We start from the raw sequence: 6000 nt of genomic DNA, 5'->3' as shown, positions 1-6000 counted from the left end.
CAGACCTCTCAATTTCTAATCTTTGTCCAAAGATTCTCCTTCCTGGATTTATACACTTGTGCCTCCATATTTGCGGATTTGACTTTGCAGATTTGATTATTCACGTATTTTATTAATATGTTCTCTCTAGGTATCTAGGTCCTCCAGCGCATCTCTGCGGTCAACTTTGACCAAAGGTCGCAGTGAAGGACCTAGAGATTCCTAGAGAGAACACTCCACCAGGCATTTGTAGCTCCTCCAGTGCAATTATTGGGCAGATATTGACCACAGAGTTGCACTGGAGGGCCTAGAGATTCCTAGAGAAGTGTTCTCTCAGGTAAAAACATAGTGTTTTTGTTATTTGCAGTTTTTCCACATTCAAAGGGGTCCTGTGCCCCTAACCTCAGTGAATGTGGAGGGATGAGTGTAGGATGTTGCTCCAAGCCTAGATTATTCTCAAGTGTCGAAGTACTGAATTGTTCATTTTCCTTCATTCAACCTTATGTTTGCATAGGATTCCCATGCATAGCTTTAAGGTTAGTATTTTAGTTATGTATCTGCTCACCTTAGCATAGCTTGTTGGATTTTGCATCCTAAATCTCTTTGTATCAAATGTGGTTTGAATTAAAAAGCTAGGGATGTACACAAAACACATTAATAACAAGGTGTGGTGTGCACACAATAACTGGAATCCTGTTATGGCTTTACATTAGTGTTACCATCAGTTAAGCTAGTGTAACAGTCTTTTTCTGCCCTTCCACAAGGAGGTTTCTTATACAGTGGTTTTGCCAGTCCATACAACAGCTGCTCAGATGATGCTGGATGAACCTTCCTCCATTCCTACTGCTAATGCTTTGGCTTCTTGGGGAGAGATAAACACTCACCCTCATGCCTTGAGCCAGAGGCTGATGGCAGGCCCTCCCTCTATTGCAACTGCCATTGCTGTGGCCTCTACAGGAAAGATCAGTGGCCAAAACAGCTTCATCACACCTTGGCTACAGTAGCTGGTGAATGACCCTTTCTCCATGTTCCAACTGCCACTGCTGTGGCCTCTGAGGGAGAGGAGAGCAGCATCATGCCTTGGCTTAACAGCTGGTAAGAGGTCCTCCCTTCTTTCCAATTGCCGTTGTTATTTCTGAAGGATCCATCAGATCCATCACACCTTGACCACAGTACCTGCTGAGTGGTCCTCTCTCCATGTTTCATTGCTGTGGCCTCTGCGAGAGAGAAGAGCAGCCTGCCACAACAGCATCGTGCCTTGGCTTAGCAGCTGGTGAGTGGCCCTTTCTCTGTGTTCTAACAGCCATTGCTGTGGCATCTGGAAGAGAGATGAGCAGCTAGACATAGCTCTATTGCATCTTGGCTACGATAGCTGGTGGGTGGCCCTCTGTCCATGTTCTAAGTGCCATTGCTCTGGTTTCTGAGGGAGAGAAGAGCAGCCTGGCACAGTAGCATCATGCCTTGGCTTAGTAGCTGGTGAGTGGTCTTTCCTCTATGTTTTAACAGCAATTGCTGTGGCCTCTGAAGGAGATGAGCAGTCAGATGCAGCTTCATTACACCTTGGTCACCATAGCTGGTGAATGGTCCTCTCTCCATGTTCCAGCTGCTATTGCTCTGGCTGCTGAAGAAGAGAAGCCAGCGTCTACTAGGCTTAATACTTTCCCCCACTGCCATCCCCATGTCTTATTTAGATGGTGGAGTATAAATACCGTACTCTAACAATTTTTATTTACAGTGCACCCACGCCATGCATGGGCTTGCCATACAAGGACACAAGGTTATGCGGATGGCAAGCCCCCATAGAATGAATGGGACATGCGCCCACACCACATGACGCACAGGAGCATGCCCCATTCATGCAACTGGGCTTTGAGGTCCCATGTTTTTTGCCTTATGCAGGTGGTCCAGAACAGATCTCCTGTGTATTTATTTATCTCTAAACTCAAACAGCCATAGGAGTGTGCTGAAAATATTCCTGTCCGCCTCTGCCCGACTGAGCTTTGCCTTGACCCTCTGAAACCTCTACATAAATAGGGTAAGGGAAACATTACAACACTTAATCATGTACTTGACACCAGCCTAATAAAGAAATGAGAATCAGTGGTTCTCAAACTTTGGCCATACAGCTGTTTTGGACTTCAACCTCCCACCATTCCAGATGGCTGGCTAACCTGGCTGAGGTTTGAAGTCCAAGAGTTTGGAAACCACTGGATTAGATGACTGGCAAAGATAGAAAACAAATAGCACTGCTCTGTTTTTACTATAAATGTTTATAGTAATCCAACAGACAGCAGTTGGATTAGTGAACCCCTAGTTCTAGGCTGATGAGTACCCATAATAAAGACTGAATATGACAGTCCTAAGGCGAACCTATCCTGGGGTTTTCTTGGCAAGATTTGTTCAGAGGAGTTTCCCATTCCCTTTCCCTGAGGCTGAGAGAGTGTGACTTGCCCAGGGTCACCCAGTGGGTTTCTGTGGCCAAACAGGGAATTGAACCCTGGTCTCCTGCTTTGTAGTCCAGCGTCCACATCACTGCCACCATGAATCCCATTATTGGAAGAAAGGTGGGATATAAATGAACAAAATAATAATAATAAATAAAATAATGAGGAAGAACACACACAGCTGCTATTTTGAGCAGAGAAAGCCTGGCATTTAGGGACTGAGTTAAAGTACTTTTGCACTTTGAAAGCACTTTGCAGCAACTGAAGGAAGCTGAAGAAAAAGAGAAAGTGGGAAGAAGACGGAGAAAACCTGGGAGATTTTAAAAGTAGCTGAGAAAGTGAGACATCAGAAGATTGACCTGGGATGGTCTCTGCCAAACTAGAAGAGTTTGGCATAGCAGTTGGTGGGGAGGAGGCAAGTGCTATGGGTTTGGGAGGGCTTTTATATATATTTACAAGCCAAAAATTGGACCCCTGAAATTTTGGGAGAGGTGGCATTTGGGAATTGTAAAGGAACCTCAGAAATGGCATTGGAAGCTTCACTTTTCCCAGACCTGATTTAATATGCAGGCTTCCCCCACCTTTTAATACCTTGCTTTCTGACGACTCGCTCTTTCAAGGCTTGCAAATTGCAAACAAGTTCTATTAATTCAACAGGGGTTCCACTCTTTCGTCCGCTCTTCTTTCCTATGAGGCTCGCTTGGGACCTCTTGCATGTGCATTTGTATATAAATAGTCTGTTAATATAGCTTTGGCAAACCTCCTTTTTATTGATTTTTTATTAAAAATAAAACAGACATAGGTCATACATTATTTACATTCACACCTTTCACGACCGACTTCCAACTGCTAACTGTGCTTGGTGCCTAACTAAATTATTATTTTTCTGTTCCTTTACTACATGCGAAGAATTTTCTGATTCTATCTTAACTAAAAGGATAATTTCAAGCTCATAGTAGATATAAAATGATCTCTCGTAATCAGTTCACAAATCCTACAATTGCCATTTCTCCCCACATATTACTTAGCTTATTACCTGTTCCCAATTATTTGAGCTTTGGCAAACATTCAAAAGTTTTATATGTAGTGTGTTAGTTACGTTTCCAGCAGCCAAAATGCATTTGCAAGCTTAAAAAACAAAATTGGATTCCACTTTTCAACCAGTTCTACTTTCTGACAGTCCTCTGGTCCTTAACTCATCGGATAAGGAGCGCTTTCTTTGCATGGGACTTAATGTATTTTCTGCATAATAAACTTCTATTTTTCTGCTCAAAAGGCCCGATTTGCTGAGAGAAAGTGCCATCTACAGTTTGTGGAAAGGAAGACAGCTATTCCAGCACCGCTTCCAAAGGAGTACTTGAGAAAATGTAGACAAACTGACTTTTCAGACTACAGATTAATAAACGGTGATGTCTGGAGCAAAATATTCCAGAAAAGGCAACATTTCAGAGCTATGGCTCTGGACTGTGGTTTCTAACTCCTTGTCTGCAAATCCTAATATGGTTCTTTTTAAGTTCTGTTTAACCCCCTTCGATGCACATTAATAACGGAAGCATATAACATTAATAACGGATTCCCAGTGATTGGGTGGCATACAAATAAATCATATTATTATTATTATTATTATTATTATTATTATTTAGCAAATCCCTGTTCCATACTCTGTAACTCTACAGTGCTAAGGAATCCTAGGGGTTGTAGTTTGTTGTGGCACCAGAGCTCTTTGACAGAGAAGGCTAAATATCTTTATATACAATAATTTACAGCGTTTTATAAATAAAATGTTGTAGTAATAATAATGATGATGTCATAAAACTACAGTTCCCAGAATTCCCTAGCATTGAGCCAGGGCAGTTAAAAGTGGTCTCAAACTGGATTACTTCTTTGGTGTGTTTCGGACCTTAAAGTGCAAAAGTAGTTGGTGCTCTGTTAATTCAATTGGGGGGAAGGAGAGGAAGGCACAGGATCTTGCCCTTCCCTGTAGACTCAGACAAAAGCAAATTGATACAGACCCTACTAACTTGTCAGTTCTTCTGCATTAAAAACTACAGTATAGCCATTTCAACCACATTCTGGTGTTACTTGACTGAATATGTCCTTGTTTTCATCTGCTAAACATTGGAGAGTATGCCATTCTGAGAACAAAAGGTGCAAAGATTACAGGCTGAAAGTTAGCAAGTAAGAGTACAGTCAGCTCTCCATAGCCATAGGGATGTTGTTTTTTAATCCACAGATTCAAGCATCCACGGCTTGAAAATAGTTTTAAAAATATAAATTCCAAAAAGCAACCCTTGATTTTGCCATTTTATATAAGGGACACAATTTACTACACCGCTGTAGTTGATGAGACTTGAGCATCGTCAGAGGTTGGTATCCATGGGGAGATCTTGGAACCAAACCTCAGTGGATACCAAAGATTAAGGGTGAATATAAATGTAAGTATCCTTTGTTTTTAAAGACAGTGGAGGAAGAATGCTCAAAAGGTACTGAAAATTAAGATAGGAACCTATGAATTCTCTGAAAATGCCAGCCACAGATGCAGGCGAAACGTCAGGAATAAGCTCTTCTAGAACATGGCCACATAGTCCAAAAAACCCACAAAAGACTATGGATACTGGCCACAAAAGCCTTCGACTTCACAAACTACAGATCCTAGGATCCCATAGCATGGAGCCATGGCAGTTAAATCAGTCTCAAAGTGGATTCATTCTGCAACATGCCAACAGCCACAGAAGGTAAAACAGTGTCTAAAGTGCTTTATTTTTGCAAGGTGGCAGCAGCCCTAACTGACTTCACAGGGCTGTTGTGAGGATAAAATAAGACTTCACACACACGCACACACACCTTGAGCTCTCTGGAGGAAAGATGGGGCTCTGAACACATACGATAACCTCTAATTTCCTGAGCGCGATGGGTGTTCCGCAAACCATATTGGAGAGATGAATCATAGCATCTATTTTAAAGAGATAACAAAATGTATGCTAATGAGGCAGGCTATTTTGGGACCTGGATCTTATCTCAAGCTTCCTCTCCTCTGATCTGCAAGCAAGGAAAAATACTAAAGCTCTTAACGAAACCCCAAAGCTCACAAGAGAAGACCAAGACTTTACTCTTAAGGGGGGGAAACAACCATGTCTGTGCCTAATTCCTGGATTTTGAGCATCTTAAGCATTTGCTATCCCTTGTCTTGATGCTTCTGATGTACAAATTCCAGCAATGTCTGGTCAGTTTTTTGAAAATTTGTATGTTTATAGAGATTGAACAAACCAGAGAAACTGCAAGAGATATTCTACATATAAAAATCTGAAGTCAATATGATTACCATAAAGATAAGTTTTTCTTTATCACAGATTACATAAGGAAGTTGATACAAATATGAATTTAACAAATAGAAAATTACATTATAATAATAATAATATGGTTTATTTATAATCCGCTTTTCCAAAATTTGATCAAAGTGGCATACAATTGGAGTATAAAACATCTCAATAAAATCAATTAAAAACAGCATTAAAAACAACACAGCATGACTAAAAGACACCTGAATCAAAATGAAAAGTTGGTTGCTGTTGGAAAG

Source organism: Sceloporus undulatus, chromosome 5 (genome assembly GCF_019175285.1).
Source record: "Sceloporus undulatus isolate JIND9_A2432 ecotype Alabama chromosome 5, SceUnd_v1.1, whole genome shotgun sequence".
NCBI lineage: Eukaryota > Metazoa > Chordata > Lepidosauria > Squamata > Phrynosomatidae > Sceloporus > Sceloporus undulatus.
The sequence above is the reverse complement of the archived record's forward strand: the minus strand, read 5'-3'. Positions refer to the sequence as shown.